Raw genomic sequence first — 18665 nt, 5'->3', positions numbered from 1 at the left:
TATAAAAAAATTTATGTAAGATTGCACATGAATATGGAAATAGCTAAAAACAACCAAAACTACAGCCGTACCTTACCATTAGAACTCAATAATAATAAAGGTGCTGATATGCCTCAATTCTCTTGTAGAACCAAAACACTTAACAAGATTCATTCTGTGATGTTGTAAACACCCTAAACGTACTCCTAACCTTCTTTCTCACCTTAGGAGAATGGGAAGCATAATGCCTTACATTACTCTTCTACAAAGTGTAACTATATCCTTTTGAAGTATTGAACATAAAAAGTATATGAGTAAAGTAGCCTAGATTGCACTTACATGGCCTTTTGCATGGGCGGTGAAAACGATTGGATGCTGATAAAAATGGAAGTTCCCCCACATCATTCTGCACTCAATACCCCATAATGAAAAGGTGAAAATAGAATTCTAGAAATATTTGCATATGTATTTGTTACGCCGAGCGCTCCGGGTCCCCGCTCCTCCCCGGAGCGCTCGCTACACTCTCGCTATTGCAGCGCTCCGGTCAGATCCACTGACCCGGTGCGCTGCGATCCTGCCTCCAGCCGGGATGCGATTCGCGATGCGGGTGGCGCCCGCTCGCGATGCGCACCCCGGCTCCCGTACCTGACTCGCTCTCCGTCGGTCCTGTCCCGGCGCGCGCGGCCCCGCTCCCTAGGGCGCGCGCACGCCGGGTCTCTGCGATTTAAAGGGCCACTGCGCCGCTGATTGGTGCAGTGGTTCTAATTAGTGTGTTCACCTGTGCACTCCCTATGTATACCTCACTTCCCCTGCACTCCCTCGCCGGATCTTGTTGCCATTGTGCCAGTGAAAGCGTTCCTTGTGTGTTCCTAGCCTGTGTTCCAGACCTCCTGCCGTTGCCCCTGACTACGATCCTTGCTGCCTGCCCCGACCTTCTGCTACGTCCGACCTTGCTTCTGTCTACTCCCTTGTACCGCGCCTATCTTCAGCAGTCAGAGAGGTTGAGCCGTTGCTAGTGGATACGACCTGGTCACTACCGCCGCAGCAAGACCATCCCGCTTTGCGGCGGGCTCTGGTGAACACCAGTAGTGACTTAGAACCGGTCCACTAGCACGGTCCACGCCAATCCCTCTCTGGCACAGAGGATCCACCTCCTGCCAGCCGGCATCGTGACAGTAGATCCGGCCATGGATCCCGCTGAAGTTCCTCTGCCAGTTGTCGCCGACCTCACCACGGTGGTCGCCCAGCAGTCACAACAGATAGCGCAACAAGGCCACCAGCTGTCTCAACTGACCGTGATGCTACAGCAGCTACTACCTCAGCTTCAGCAATCATCTCCTCCGCCAGCTCCTGCACCTCCTCCGCAGCGAGTGGCCGCTTCAGGCCTACGACTATCCTTGCCGGATAAATTTGATGGGGACTCTAAATTTTGCCGTGGCTTTCTTTCGCAATGTTCCCTGCACTTGGAGATGATGTCGGACCAGTTTCCTACTGAAAGGTCTAAGGTGGCTTTCGTAATCAGCCTTCTGTCTGGAAAAGCTCTGTCATGGGCCACACCGCTCTGGGACCGCAATGACCCCGTCACTGCCTCTGTACACTCCTTCTTCTCGGAAATTCGAAGTGTCTTTGAGGAACCTGCCCGAGCCTCTTCTGCTGAGACTGCCCTGTTGAACCTGGTCCAGGGTAATTCTTCCGTTGGCGAGTACGCCGTACAATTCCGTACTCTTGCCTCAGAACTATCCTGGAATAATGAGGCCCTCTGCGCGACCTTTAAAAAAGGCCTATCCAGCAACATTAAAGATGTTCTGGCCGCACGAGAAATCCCTGCTAACCTACATGAACTCATTCATCTAGCCACTCGCATTGACATGCGTTTTTCCGAAAGGCGTCAGGAGCTCCGCCAGGATATAGACTTTGTTCGCACGAGGCGTTTTTTCTCCCCGGCTCCTCTCTCCTCTGGTCCCCTGCAATCCGTTCCTGTGCCTCCCACCGTGGAGGCTATGCAAGTTGACCGGTCTCGCCTGACACCTCAAGAGAGGACACAACGCCGCATGGAGAATCTCTGCCTGTACTGTGCCGGTACCGAACACTTCCTGAAGGATTGTCCTATCCGTCCTCCCCGCCTGGAAAGACGTACGCTGACTCCGCACAAAGGTGAGACAGTCCTTGATGTCAACTCTGCTTCTCCACGTCTTACTGTGCCTGTGCGGATATCTGCCTCTACCTTCTCCTTCTCTACTATGGCCTTCTTGGATTCCGGATCTGCAGGAAATTTTATCTTGGCCTCTCTCATCAACAGGTTCAACATCCCGGTGACCAGTCTCGCCAGACCCCTCTACATCAATTGTTTTAACAATGAAAGATTGGACTGTACCATACGTTTCCGCACGGAGCCCCTCCTAATGTGCATCGGACCTCATCACGAAAAAATTGAACTTTTGGTCCTCCCCAATTGCACTTCTGAAATTCTCCTTGGACTACCCTGGCTTCAACACCATTCCCCAACCCTGGATTGGTCCACAGGGGAGATCAAGAGTTGGGGTACCTCTTGTTTCAAGGACTGCCTTAAACCGGTTCCCAGTACTCCCTGCCGTGACCCTGTGGTTCCCCCTGTAACCGGTCTCCCTAAGGTCTATATGGACTTTGCTGATGTATTTTGCAAAAAACAAGCTGAGACTCTACCTCCTCACAGGCCTTATGACTGTCCTATTGACCTCCTCCCGGGCACTACTCCACCCCGGGGCAGAATTTATCCTCTGTCCGCCCCAGAGACTCTTGCTATGTCTGAATACATCCAGGAAAATTTAAAAAAGGGCTTTATCCGCAAATCCTCCTCTCCTGCCGGAGCTGGATTTTTCTTTGTGTCCAAAAAGATGGCTCCCTACGTCCTTGCATTGACTACCGCGGTCTTAATAAAATCACGGTAAAGAACCGCTATTCTCTACCTCTTATCTCTGAACTCTTTGATCGCCTCCAAGGTGCCCACATCTTTACCAAACTGGACTTAAGAGGTGCTTATAATCTCATCCGCATCAGGGAGGGGGATGAATGGAAAACGGCATTTAACACTACAGATGGACACTTTGAGTATCTGGTCATGCCCTTTGGCCTGTGCAACGCCCCTGCCGTCTTCCAAGACTTTGTTAATGAAATTTTTCGTGATCTCTTATATTTCTGTGTTGTTGTGTATCTGGACGATATTCTGATTTTTTCTGCTAACCTAGAAGAACACCGCCAACATGTCCGCATGGTTCTTCAGAGACTTCGTGACAATCAACTTTATGCCAAAATGGAGAAATGTCTGTTTGAATGTCAATCTCTTCCTTTCCTAGGATACTTGGTCTCTGGCCGGGGACTACAAATGGATCCAGACAAACTCTCTGCCGTCTTAGATTGGCCACGCCCCTCCGGACTCCGTGCTATCCAACGTTTTTTGGGGTTCGCCAATTATTACAGACAATTTATTCCTCATTTTTCCACCATTGTGGCTCCTATCGTGGCTTTAACCAAAAAGAATGCCAATCCTAAGTCATGGCCTCCTCAAGCGGAAGACGCCTTTAAACGGCTCAAGGCTGCCTTTTCTTCTGCTCCCGTGCTCTCCAGACCTGACCCTTCTAAACCCTTCCTATTGGAGGTTGATGCCTCCTCAGTAGGAGCTGGAGCGGTTCTTCTACAAAAAAATTCTTCCGGGCATGCTGTTACTTGTGGTTTTTTTTCTAGGACCTTTTCTCCGGCGGAGAGGAACTACTCCATCGGGGATCGAGAGCTACTGGCCATTAAATTAGTACTTGAGGAATGGAGGCATCTGCTGGAGGGATCAAAATTTCCAGTTATTATTTACACCGATCACAAGAATCTCTCCTATCTCCAGTCTGCCCAACGGCTGAATCCTCGCCAGGCCAGGTGGTCTCTGTTCTTTGCCCGGTTTAATTTTGAAATTCACTTTCGCCCTGCCGATAAGAACATTAGGGCCGATGCTCTCTCTCGTTCCTCGGACGCCTCGGAAGTAGAGCTTTCTCCGCAACACATCATTCCTCCTGACTGCCTGATCTCCACTTCTCCAGCCTCCATCAGGCAAACTCCTCCAGGGAAGACCTTCGTCTCTCCACGCCAACGCCTCGGAATCCTCAAATGGGGTCACTCCTCCCATCTCGCAGGCCATGCGGGCATCAAGAAATCTGTGCAACTCATCTCTCGTTTCTATTGGTGGCCGACTCTGGAGACGGATGTTGTTGATTTTGTGCGAGCCTGCACTGTCTGTGCCCGGGATAAGACTCCTCGCCAGAAGCCCTCTGGTCTTCTTCATCCTCTGCCTGTCCCCGAACAGCCTTGGTCTCTGATTGGTATGGACTTTATTACAGACTTACCCCCATCCCGTGGCAACACTGTTGTTTGGGTGGTCGTTGATCGATTTTCCAAGATGGCACATTTTATTCCTCTTCCTGGTCTTCCTTCAGCGCCTCAGTTGGCAAAACAATTTTTTGTACACATTTTTCGTCTTCACGGGTTGCCCACGCAGATCGTCTCGGATAGAGGCGTCCAATTCGTGTCAAAATTCTGGAGGGCTCTCTGTAAACAACTCAAGATTAAATTAAACTTTTCTTCTGCTTATCATCCTCAGTCCAATGGGCAAGTAGAAAGAGTTAACCAGGTCCTGGGTGATTATTTACGGCATTTTGTTTCCTCCCGCCAGGATGACTGGGCAGATCTTCTACCATGGGCCGAATTCTCGTATAACTTCAGAGTCTCTGAGTCTTCTTCCAAATCCCCATTTTTCGTGGTGTACGGCCGTCACCCTCTTCCCCCCCTCCCTACTCCCATGCCCTCTGGTTTGCCCGCTGTGGATGAAATAACTCGTGATCTTTCCACCATATGGAAAGAGACCCAAAATTCTCTCTTACAGGCTTCATCACGCATGAAGAAGTTTGCTGATAAGAAAAGAAGAGCTTCACCCATTTTTTCTCCCGGAGACAAGGTATGGCTCTCCGCTAAATATGTCCGCTTCCGTGTTCCCAGCTACAAATTGGGACCACGCTATCTTGGTCCTTTCAAAATTTTGTGCCAGATTAATCCTGTCTCTTACAAACTTCTTCTTCCTCCTTCTCTTCGTATTCCTAATGCCTTTCACGTTTCTCTTCTTAAACCACTCATCATCAACCGTTTCTCTCCCAAACTTGTTTCTCCCACTCCTGTTTCCGGCTCCTCGGACATCTTCTCCGTTAAGGAGATACTGGCCTCCAAGAAGGTCAGAGGGAAAACTTTTTTTTTGGTCGATTGGGAGGGCTGTGGTCCTGAAGAGAGATCCTGGGAACCTGAGGACAATATCCTAGACAAAAGTCTGGTCCTCAGGTTCTCAGGCTCCAAGAAGAGGGGGAGACCCAAGGGGGGGGGGTACTGTTACGCCGAGCGCTCCGGGTCCCCGCTCCTCCCCGGAGCGCTCGCTACACTCTCGCTATTGCAGCGCTCCGGTCAGATCCACTGACCCGGTGCGCTGCGATCCTGCCTCCAGCCGGGATACGATTCGCGATGCGGGTGGCGCCCGCTCGCGATGCGCACCCCGGCTCCCGTACCTGACTCGCTCTCCGTCGGTCCTGTCCCGGCGCGCGCGGCCCCGCTCCCTAGGGCGCGCGCGCGCCGGGTCTCTGCGATTTAAAGGGCCACTGCGCCGCTGATTGGCGCAGTGGTTCTAATTAGTGTGTTCATCTGTGCACTCCCTATGTATACCTCACTTCCCCTGCACTCCCTCGCCGGATCTTGTTGCCATTGTGCCAGTGAAAGCGTTCCTTGTGTGTTCCTAGCCTGTGTTCCAGACCTCCTGCCGTTGCCCCTGACTACGATCCTTGCTGCCTGCCCCGACCTTCTGCTACGTCCGACCTTGCTTCTGTCTACTCCCTTGTACCACGCCTATCTTCAGCAGTCAGAGAGGTTGAGCCGTTGCTAGTGGATACGACCTGGTCACTACCGCCGCAGCAAGACCATCCCGCTTTGCGGCGGGCTCTGGTGAACACCAGTAGTGACTTAGAACCGGTCCACTTGCACGGTCCACGCCAATCCCTCTCTGGCACAGAGGATCCACCTCCTGCCAGCCGGCATCGTGACAGTATTAAAAGCTTTAAAGATCCTGTGTGCGGATGGGACAAGCTTACAGATGGTCTACCATCACTGCAGCAATCCATCAATATGGGCTTCATGGCAGTGGCCAAAAAGAAGCCTTTTCTTAGTAAATAGACACATAAAGGCCCACCTAGAGTTTGCAAGAAAAAAAAAACACGCATCTAAAGGACTCTCAGTCTGTCATAAATTATGTGGTGAAACCAAGAATGAACTTTCTGGCCTTAATTCTAATGCCCCTTTCACACTGCCGTTGCTCCTCGTCGAGAATGGCCATCAAAAGTCTATTTTTCTTTATTGACTTTAACGGACATTCTCATGATGGGGAGCAATGGGCAACAAAGGGGTCCCGGTGGCTCCCATTTACTATTATGGGGGCCGCCGGGCGCTGTTATGAGTAGCGGGAGAAAAAGACGGCACATGCAGTAATTTTTCTCCCACTATTCTGCACGGCTCTCCCAACGGCCATCACACTGCCATGTACTAACGGCAGTGTGAAAGAAGCCTTATTGTCATGTCTAGAGGAAACAATGTACTGCTCATCATCTGCTCAATGCTGTCCCTACAGTCAAGCATGTTGGCTGCAGCATTAGACTGTGGGGTGTTTTCCAGCAGCTGGGACAGGAAGACAAGCCAAGACAACTAGTGAGGGTCTTGAGGACAAATCTGTGAATGTCCTGCAGCTGCTCAACCAAAGCCCTGACTTAAACCCAATCAAACATCTCTGGAAAGACCTAAAAATGTCTTCCAGTAACTGCCCCCATCCAACCTGACCGAGCTTGAGAGGATCTGCAGAGAACAATCCAGGTGTGTCAACCTTTTAGCACCATACCCAACTGGAGAATGTTATCCCTGCCAAAGGTGCTTCAACTAAGTACTAGGTTAAAGGTCTTTAATAATTTAGTAAAGATTTGTAATGTTCTGTTTTTCATTATTGGGTATTGAATGCAGAATAATGGGAGGGGGGACTTGATTTTATTTTATTTAGCACTAGTCTGCAACATAACAAAATGTGAAAAAAGTTAAAGGATCTGAAGACTTTCTGAATGCACTTTATAAGGTCTTCAGTGTTGTAGTAGCACAATACTTGTTCACAAGTTATTTCCTCGATCACAAAGTTCAGGTAAGCTAGCAAATGTTTTTGGTAGAAGTTGTCCAATGCATGCCCCAGCCGTTGGCCCCACTCCTGTTGTTTATTTGAGCTCACTCGTTCAACATAGACTCGATAACATGACCCTCCTTGTCTTAAGGTGCCGGCACAGTGCACACTTTCTCCATACTAAAATGTTGCATTTCCAGTGCTTATTTACTCCTGTTGCTATCATATCCAGGAGACAGATAAAAAATGCATAATTCTATAGCATATCCGATTCAGTCCTTGAGATATAGTGTTAATACCATCTTATTAGAAAATATTAATCACACCTCGAGGATTTTACCATACCAAATGGTACACAATGATAAATGCAAACTAATTGTCTGAAACAGATGTAAAGATTTATTACACAATCATAAAATGGTTAATCATAAAATGAACACATGCCAAAAAATAAATAAACATTGAAAATGTTAAAATATTGCACTACTTGACTATATAATTACTATTTGGCCCTAATGGTAAAAAATGATACACTGCTATTTTAAATTTACTTTCAGTTGATAATCCGGCAATACCGATTCTCCGGCACTTTGAGATGTATAGATGAATTTTGATGAAGTTCAGCAATGGTGTTACATGCTAGATAGATATCAGGCATCTGAGCGATGCTAGGGTCATGCGCGGCAGGCCCTGGCTGCTGTAGCAGCTAGGGACCCGACGGTAATGGCGGACATCCGCGATCTCGCAGATGTCCGCCATTAACCCCTCAGATGCCATGATCAATACAGATCACGGCATCTGCAGCTCTGCGGTCACTAACATGGATGATCGAATCGCCCGCAGCGCCGCCGCGGCTATCCGATCATCCAGAACGGCAGCCGGAGGTCCACTCACCTGCTTCCGCTGCCTTTCACGGGTCTTCTGCTCTGGTCTGTGATCGAGCAAACCAGAGCAGAAGATGACCGATGACACTGATCATTGCTCTATGGGGACTATTAAAGTGTAAAAAAAAGGTAAAAAAAAATATATATACATATTTGGTATCGCCGTGTGCATAAATATCCAAACTATTAAAATAAAATGTTAATGATACCGTACGGCGAACGGCGTGAACGTAAAAAAAAAGTACAAAATAGCTGCTTTTTTATAACATTTTATTCAGAGAAAAAAAATTAATAAAAAATGTATTAAAAGTTTTATATAAGCAAATAGGGTATTAATAAAAGTACAGATCACGGCGCAAAAAATTAGCCCTCATACCACTGCTTATATGGAAAAATGAAAAAGTTATAGGTCTTCAAAACAGGGGGATTTTAAACGTACTAATTTGGTTAAAAAGTTTGCGATTTTTTTTAAGCGCAACGGTAATAGATAAGTATGTTATGATAGGTATCATTTTAATCGTATTGACCCAAGGAATAAAGAAAACGTCATTTTTACTGTAAATTGTATGGCGTGAAAACGAAATATTCCAAAATTTGCAAAATTGCAGTTTTCTTTTTAATTTCCCCACACAAATAGTATTTTTTTGGTTGCGCCATACATTTTATGGTAAAGTGAGTGATGGCATTACAACGGACAACTGGTCACGCAAAAATACAAGCCCTCATACTAGTCTGTGGATGAAAATATAAAAGAGTTATGACTTTTTGAAGACGAGGAGGAAAAAACGAAAACGTAAAAATAAAATTGGGGTTAATATTACAGAGTATACACTGAAGCTGTGATCTTACAGATCTAATTGTGCAAAACAATATTGATTGTATCTTAACTTGCTAGCATTTGGTCAATTTTGATTGTAGGAAGCCTCTAGATATTTCATACAACTTTCATCATTTGTTTCCCCCATTAAGATTTGACAATATTTTATGTAAGCCTTTTAACCTAGAGAACATATTGGGATTGTATTTAGTGCACTGGTGTATAAAATACATGACATGTAGAGCATGAAATTAACTGACTGTAAGTGGCTTATGCCTTAAATAAACATGATTTAAGTGGAATGTACCAAGTTTGGATACATGTTCAAATGGTTCTTAGATTGCCAATACAGCAAAAATGTTATAAGGCTGTCCTATATTTTTGGTGAGATACAAATATGTGTATATATATATATATATATATATATATATATATATATATATATATAAAACTCAATGTGTGTGTATGTTCCACAATCACGTCTAAAGATATTAACATGAAACTTGGCACACATATTACTTATATGTCAACAGCAAACATAGGATAGGTAATTTAACCCTTACTCACCCCCATTTGCCAGGGTCGGGGTTTTTGTTTAAAGTCCCATACAAGTCTATGGGAAATATATGTTACTGCATAACTTCCAAACATCTGGAGATATTTTCATAATACTTGGTCACATGTTACTTATATGTCCACTTAAAATATAGGATAGTTAATTTAACCCTTAACTACCCCCATTTGTGAGGGTCCAAACGTCTGGAGATATTTTGATAATACTTGGTCACATGTTACTTATATGTCCACTTAAAATATAGGACAGTTAATTTAACCCTTAACTACCCCCATTTGTGAGGGTCAGGGTTTTGCTTAAAGTCCCATGCAAATCAATGGGAAATGTATGTTCCCACATAACTTCCGTACGGCTGGAGATATTTCAATACCTGGTACACATATTACAGGTCGGGATCTGAGGACAGGATGGGAGGTCGGGATAGGAGGTCGAGATAGGAGGTCGAGATAGGAGGTCGGGATAGGAGGTCGGGATAGGAGGATGTGATATGAGGACGTGATAGGAGGATGTGATAGGAGGTCGAGATAGGAGGATGGGATAGGAGTACAAGATAGGAAGAGAGGATAGGAGGTAGAGATAGGAGGTCGGGATAGGAGGTCGGGATAGGAGGTCAGGATAGGAGGTGGGGATAGGAGGTTGAGATAGGAGGTCAACATAGGAGGTCAATATAGGAGGAAGGGATAGTAGGATGGGATAGGAGGTCGGGATAGGAGGACGGGATAGGAAGTCGAAATAGGAGGTCGAGATAGGAGGATGGGATAGGAGGTAGGGATAGGAGGTCGAGATAGGAGGTAGAGATAGAAGTAAGGGATATGAGGATGGGATAGGAGGACGGGATAGGAGGTCTAGATAGGAGGACGGGATAGGAGGTCGGGGTATGAGGATGGGATATGGGGTTGGGATATGACAACAATATATGAGGACAGGATATGAAGTCAAAAGGTTTCTATGTTCATTTTCCTCCTCAACAAGGCTAAGGAAGGAAAAACCAGGCAACGCCGGGTACTCAGACAACAAACACAGGATAGGTGATTTAACCCTTACTCATCCCCATTTGCCAGGGTTGAGGTTTTTTGTTTAAAGTCCCATACAAGTCTTTGGGAAATATATGTTACTGAATAACTTCCAAATGGCTGGAGATATTTCGATAATACTCGGCCACATGTTACTTATATGTCCACTTAAAATATAGGATAGTTAATTTAACCCTTAACTACCCCCATTTGTGAGGGTCATGGTTTTTGTTCAAAGTCCCATTCAAATCAATGGGAAATGTATGTTCCCATATAACTTCCGTATGGCTGGAGATATTTCAATAACACCTGGTACACATATCACATTTTTGTGCATTGCTCTGGCTTGCAAATCACACCCAGTCCCACAAAGCCAAGTCCCCTTCTATTTTCAGCTTACAATATCTTCATCACAAATTAGTCCCACATGAGGCCAGGATATGAGGACGGGATATGAGGTTGTGATATGAGGACAGCATATGAAGACGGGATTTGAGCTCAGGATATGAGGATTGGATATGAGGTCAGGATATGTGGATGGGATATGAGGTCGGGATATGAGGACCGGATATGAGGTCGGGATATGAGGACGGGACAACAAGGGGTCTGGATACGAGGACGGGGTATGAGGACGCAATAGGAGGACGAGATATGAGGATGGCATATGAAGATGGGATATGAGGACAGTATATGAGGTCTGGGTATGGGGACGGGATATGGGGTCGGGTTATGAGGACAGTCTATAAGGACGGGATATGATGTCGGGATAGGAGGTTGAAATAGGAGGTCGGGATAGGAGGCCGGGATAGGAGGTCAGGATAGGAAGTCGGGTTATGAGGATGGGATAGGAGGATGGGATAGGAGGATGGGATATGAGGATGGGATAGGAGGATGGGATAGGAGGATGGGATAGGAGGATGGGATATGAGGACGGGATATGAGGACGGAATACGAGGACAGGATATGAGGTGGAGATACAAGGACGGGATACAAGGTTGGGATATGAGGATTGGATAGGAGATCGGGATAGGAGGTCGGGATGTGAGGTCCAGATATGAGGAATGGATATAAGGACGGGATATGAGGTTGAGATATGAGGACGGAATATGGTTACGGGATATGGGGTTGGGATATGACAACAATATATGAGGATGAGATATGAAGTCAAAAGCTTCCTCCTTTGTTGATTTTCCTCCCCATCAAGGATTAGGAAGGAAAAACCAGGCAACGCTGGGTACTCAGTTAGTATATATATATATATATATATATATATATATATATATATATATGATATATAAATATATATATATATATATATATATATATATATATATATATGCAGCCATCTTGCGGCTAATCACTTCAGCCTTTTATTGCAAAGAGAGAGAGGGACAGACAGCACTGTATGTTGCACAGAAAAGCATTTTTCGAGCAGCGATTCCCCTCCCAGGCACATCAGCATTCCGTTGCACAGAGAGAGAGAGACAGAGAGCAGTGTGTGTGGCACAGAAAAGCATTTTTAGAGGAGCGATTCACCTCCCAGTCACATCAGCATTCTATTACAGAGAGTGACAGAGAGCAGTGTGTTGCACAGAAAAGCTTTTTACAGCAGCGATTCACCTCAAGCCCAAATCCAGCTTAAAAGCACTGATGGGCAAGGAAGTGAGATTGAGAGAGTGCAATTTTTGGTGTAGTACACAGCGATTGTGTGCTGCAGCACTGGTGTGTACTGCTGAAGTCGTACACAAATACTGTTTTAAGCATATTGTCCTCCTCTCATACCTCATACGTACATCTAAGTGGTGTACTATTTTGTTCCTGTTAAAGTCTTAAGGGCCTAGATACTGTGAAAGGCCAGACAAAAGTACACACCTGCTGTTATTGTAGACAGATACTGTTTTAAGCATACTGGAGCGCATTGTCCTACCCTCATAAGTGCATGCCACATACGTACATCTAAGTGGAGTTCTATTTTGTTCCTGTTAAAGTCTTAAGGGCCTAGATACTGTGAAAGGCCAGCCAAAAGTACACACCTGCTGGTGTTGTAGACAAATACTGTTCTCAGCGTAGTGGAGCGCATTGTCCTCCCCTCATATACGCACTAAGTATGACAGGCAGAGAAGTGCCAGGACGTGCACAAAGGAGTGGCCTAAATTCATCAGGCAGAGGTCGCAGCAGACTAGGGACGAGTGGCAGCAGGAGTCGCAGCGAGAGGTCTAAGCTCTCGGTATCAGCCAACTGCCATCATTGATTGGTTAACACGGTCATCCACTTCATCACAAGTGACATCTGACACCGACAGTCAACAGTCAGTAGGTTCCTCAGACACAACTCTCAGTTGGCATGGCCTGGGAGCAGTCCCTGTTTTCCCATTGCCTCTGATCCATGCTGTTCTCTCCCCCACAGTAGTATCTTATGCTGTGGGTTCAGCTCCACTATTTAGTGAGGACAATCTACTAGAGGACAGTCAGCAGCTACTGCCCAGCCAAGCAGTGGAGGAAACATCCACCTCTTCCTTTGCTAGGCGGGCAAGTAGGGATGAGGAGAGTGGCGTGGGTGGTGTGGCAATTTTTTTATCAAACATCCAGAGGATGTTAACATGGCCACATGCAAGATGTGTCGCCAGAAGGTAAAGTAGGGCCAGGGTCCCAATGTTGGCACCACGGCCCAGCATCAATATATGCAGCATCAACATAAAGAGGCCTGAGAGAACCGTGGCTTCGATGTGGTGTCAAGCCTGCTGCATCACTCCCTGTTTCTGCCAGCCAAGGCTCCACCACCTCAGCCAAAGGGAGCTGTGTGTCATACCCATCTTCTGTCGCTCAAGATGCTCCTGCTTCTCCTACTTCAATTCTGTCATTCCGCCAACAATCTATCTGCAAAGCCATGTCCAAGAGACAACAGTATGCGCCCACTCATCCTACGGCGCAGAAGCTGAATGTGCTCCTGTCCAAGTTTCTGGTGCTGCAGTCCATTCCTTTTCAAATGATGGACTCTGCACCTTTTAGAGAACTGATGGCTTGTGCCGAGCCGAGGTGGAGAGTTCCGCAGGGGCATTCGAGAAGATAAATGATAAAACGGGTGGTGCAATTTATGAATGTTTTAATATTAAAGACTTCCTTGGATACCATAGAGGTAAAGATTTTACAACGGTTCTCAAGGGAGTTACAACACTTACACCTGGCATGCACCGTAGATAAGCAAGCACTGTAGTAATACAAATTTGGGTTTCACCCTGCACAGTGTTTCTAGACACTTGATCACACACCATCTGTCCAATTTTAGCTGTATGAAACTTTCAGCGATAGAAAGCATATCTAAGAACAATCCGCAAAAATGTAATGTTCATAAAAGAAGGAACAACTTTTGGATTTTGAAATTACAGACATTGATCCCCCTTGGGTTAAACGAGATGGTGGAAAGTGCCCTATAATGTTTCCAATAATAATGTGTATCTGTAGGTCCATTTATAATTTTACAATTTACCATATATTCGTGTAAAGGACTGTTTTATAGATTATATGAGTTTTAGATGTTGCAACTTTTATCGATTCTTTATTTATTCATTATCTCTTGTTACATTTTTATTGACACCCTTTATATCTATTATTATTATTTTTTTATCTATATATTCTTATGTTGGGCTATCTCTTAATAGTAACCGTTTTAGATACACATGCATTTTGTAGGCATACAGTTTTTATCCACTTTTAATTATTTATGGGTCCATATATTATCTTTCACCCATATCTAAATGTCCTTATCAAGCACAGTTAATACGGACTGGGTTTGGTGATCTCTATTAGCAACTATCTTTTTATTCTAATATGGTAATTACCTTGGGTTCTGTAGTCCTTTGTTGTACGTATTAATTATACTTATGCCTCCTGATTAGCTAATTTTTTTCATATGGACTAATATGTGCTATTTCTGTTTATTTAGGACATGTTTATACTTTACCTGCACTGATCGCTTCGCTGTAGTCAGCCCATGATCCTGCTCTATGCTGTACAGCCCCGGACCTCCGTCTGTGGCCATGCCCCGCCTCTCACGATTGACTGCTTGGGATACCCTAGCAACGCATCCCTGGCGAAACCTGTCAAAGGACAGCATCAGCGTGTGCTGCCTACGAAGCTCTGCGCTGACAACACAGCCTGACACAGCTCGCCTGTTTGTTTATGTTTAAAAGACACATGGCTAGTTTGTTTACCATCTGTTATAAAGACGTCTATAGAGCCTCACTCTGAGGTTTCACTACCAGGATGTGCTGTATTTACACTGCTAAGATTGGCAGTTTTCTTCTAATTATATGTATGTATGTACAGTGGATTAACTTATGTTATACTTATAGTGAATATGTTGTTTGTGATATATTAATACCTGTTTGTTTAAAACAAATAATTTTATGCTGGATGTGACATCATGTTAAACTCCACCCCCTGACCTGTACTTACCTCCAACTTGTGCTATATAAATCCTGCTGGTGTCAGTAGTGCTTTAGGTTGTCTGAAGAAGGGGTAACATGCCCCGAAACGTGTTATAACCTTGTATTCCTGTAACCTGAATAAGAGCCTTTGGATAATACCCTCTTTGTGACTCTGAATATCTTGGATTAAGCAGCGCCTGGTTCCAGTGGTCTCTTCTTTTCTATTATTGTTCAGGGACAAAACATGTCCTTCACGGCCCACTGGGTGAATGTGGTTCCTGCACAGCTACAACAGCAACTTGGACAGGTCAAGCCACTTCCGCCTCCACGCTCTCAGGCCGTTGGTCCTGTGACAGTGTGCGACTCAGCCTCCTCATCCTCCACTGTGTCCTCAGCCTCCATGGCATGGACAAGTCTCAGTGTCCCTCCAGCATACCATGTGTGCAGGGCACGGCAATGTAACCCTGTTCTTCACATGGTTTGCCTTGTCAAATGGAGTCACACAGGGGAGGAACTGCTAAAAGTCATTCATCAAGAAATCGAATCATGGAAACTGGAAATGGGAACCATGGTGACCGATAAGGGAAATAACATCTTGTCCTCGCTGCGACAAGGAAGCCTGAGACATGCGCCCTGCATGGCTCACGTGTTCAATCTGGTTGTCATGCGGTTCCTGAAGTGTTACCCCCATCTTCAAGATATCCTAACAATGGGAAGGAAACTTTGCATGCACATCAGCCACTCGTTCACCGCAAAGCACACCCTCCTTGATCTGCAGCGTCAGAACGGCATCCCCCTATATAGTCTGATTTGTGACGATTCTACATGTTGGAATTCCCCCCTCCATATGTTGACCGACTATATGAACAGAGAAAATCACCGATTTCACCGACCATCACCGATTTCTTGATGATCCAAGGGGATAGGGGGATTCCCCTGTGTAACTTCAATGCCAACCAGTTCCAGCTCATACGTGACACCTGCCGTTTGCTCAGGCCCTTTGAGTAAGTCACATTATTAGTCCGTCACCTGAATTACAAGATGAACAACGTAATTCCACTGCTTCATCTACTACAACATGTGTTGGAAACGATGGCTGGTCAGGGCACTGGAGACGTGGCACCTACATCTCACGACCACATGAGCATTGTGGGGGCTGAACTTGAGGAAGAGCCAGAGGGGCACAGTGGAGCACAGTTAAGGTTTTGCGAGATGGGCGGTTTTTCTAGTCATTTGACAGGAGAGGAGGAGCAGGAGCAGTTAGATGAGCTAGAGGGTTATGAGGAAGGCGAGACAGAGGACCCAGACACACCATTGCAGTATGTAGTGGAGATGGAGGCAAGGAGTCCCTCCAAGTCACTCTCACAAATGGAAAGATGCATGCTCACTGGCTTGTGCAGTGACGGACGAATTGTCGCCATTCGGCAGCAGGATGACTTCTTGCTCTCCACATTATTAAACCCTCGCTATCGGCACAAAATGGGGGCCTTTTTTACACCCACTGAGAGGGAGGACAAACTGACCTACTACAGAGACATCCTACGCAGTCAGTTGCCCGATGCCTATGTGCGCCATCATCCATCCTCTTGCAGGTCTGACTCGAGGGGGAGGGGCCCTCTGCGCTAACCTTTCACTGCCATAGCTGCTGGGGAGGGGTTGGGTGGCAGGAGCAGTACCAGCTCCATCAGCAGCAGCCTGAGTCTAGAGTCGTTGATGAGTGGCTTTCTTCACCCGTATAGTGAAACAACTCATCAGCAGCAGGTAGACCTGGAGCAGGACCTGAACCAGCAGGTGATGGCATACCTTGACATGACCATGCCAACACACCTTGAAGATCAGCTGGACTTCTGGGCAGCCAAACTTGATTTGTTGGCCGCAACTAGCAGAGTTTGCTCTGGAAAAGCTGTCCTGCCTGGCCAGTAGTGTGCCATCAAAGCGGGTGTTTAGTGCGGTGGGAGCCATAGTCACCCCAAGGAGAACTCTCCTGTTCACGAAAAATGTGGAGAGACTGACCTTTTTGAAGATGAATCAGGCATGGATCAGCCAGGAATTCCACCCACCAATGCCTGATGTATCAGAGTAAATTGACCATGGTGCCACACCAACACTTCGCAAATATGAATAGTGCTAAACATGTAAAAGGTGCTGCTACCTAGTTACAGACATTCCTCCCCATCAGACCACAAGTAAGTATTGAGGATATGCATTAGCTAAAACTTAACTTTTCTTAGGATAAAATATATGTACCCCCAATTTTATTTTAAATCAAACAAAAGGAAAGGTGTGCAAAAAACACCATGTGCCACCTACACGACCAAGTATTGATGTGATACAAAGACCTCTAAAAGGTGGAAGAGAACAACGTATGGTCCATTGTAACCGGTGGGGGTAAAAACTTCCCCTGTAAGGCCCTACTCTTGTATTATTAATTCCCTTCTTGGCAAGTGTTACTCGCCCTAAAAAGGCAGCCCCACACAGGAACCTTTCCCTTTCCCTATGCCCTTTTTTGCAATTCTGACCACTGTCACTTTATGCATTAATAACTCTGGGATGATTTTACCAATTATTCTGATTCCGAGATTGTTTTTTCGTGACATATTCTACTTTAACACAGTGGTAAATTTTCGGCATTACTTGCATCCTTTCTTGGTGAAAAATCCGAAAATTTCATGAAAATTTTGAAAATTTAGCATTTTTCTAACTTTGAGCTTTCGGTGAGAGAATTTTGTTGGAATAGAAGTGGGAGGCCATGTGCATTTACAAAGCCCCCCGTGGTGCCAGAACAGTGGACCCCCCCCCCACATGTGACCCTATTTTGGAAACTACAAGCCTCACAGAATTTAATAAGGGGTGCAGTGAACATTTACACCCCACTGGCGTTTGACAGACCTTTGGAACAGTGGGCTGTGCAAATGAAAAATTTAATTTTTCATTTTCACGGACCACTGTTCCAAAAATCTGTCAGACACCTGTGGGGTGTAAATGCTCACTGTACCCCTTATTACAATACGTAAGGGGTGTTGTTTCCAAAATGTGTGGGGGGGGGGGGTCCATTGTTCTTGCACTATGGGAGCTTTGTAAACAAACATGGCCTTTAATTTTGGACACATTCTCTCTCCAGAAGCCCAATGTCACTCCTTCTCTTTTGAGCATTGTAGTGAACCCACAGAGCACTTTACATCCACATATGGGGTATCTTCTTACTCAGAGGAAATGGGGCTACACATTATGGGGACCTTTTTTCTTATTCTCCCTTGTGAAAATGAAAAATGTAGGGTAACACCAGAATTTTAGAGAAACATTTTTTTTTCATTTTCACATCCAACTTTAACGGAAATTTGTCAAAACACCTGTGGGGTTTTAAGGCTCGCTATACCCCTTGTTATGTTCCATGAGGGGTGTAGTTTCCAAAATAGGGTCACATGTGGTTATTTATTGTTTTGGGTATTTATTGTTTTGCACACTGTGTCATACAGCCACTATATGGTCTCCTCATACTTATTCCACCTCCAGATTCTGTCATTGTGCTGTTCTGTGGCAGTGATTCTAATAGCGACGCCTCTGATCTGCATGTCATACTGAATAACAGTATTATTTCACTAACCCAGCACATACCCTATGCGTGTTACAGCAAGGCAAAGTGTTCTACGCCCCTATAGAGGCTCTCTGTAGGCCAGAAATAGCCATTTTTAATAGGGATTCACCGCAAATAAATTTGTATCGAAGCAAAAAAAAAAATCTGAAAATTCGTCGAATCGGCCA

At 45.6% G+C, this 18665-nt stretch overlaps 1 protein-coding gene across 2 annotated transcripts in view; it reads right to left on the bottom strand.

Annotated features, from left to right (window-relative positions):
• Positions 1-18665, bottom strand: part of GRM8 (glutamate metabotropic receptor 8) — a 1218499-nt gene that overhangs the window by 799753 nt on the left and 400081 nt on the right. The gene's annotated exons all lie outside the window — the stretch shown is intronic.

This window comes from Hyla sarda, chromosome 4 (assembly GCF_029499605.1).
Source record: "Hyla sarda isolate aHylSar1 chromosome 4, aHylSar1.hap1, whole genome shotgun sequence".
NCBI lineage: Eukaryota > Metazoa > Chordata > Amphibia > Anura > Hylidae > Hyla > Hyla sarda.
The sequence above is the reverse complement of the archived record's forward strand: the minus strand, read 5'-3'. Positions and strand labels throughout refer to the sequence as shown.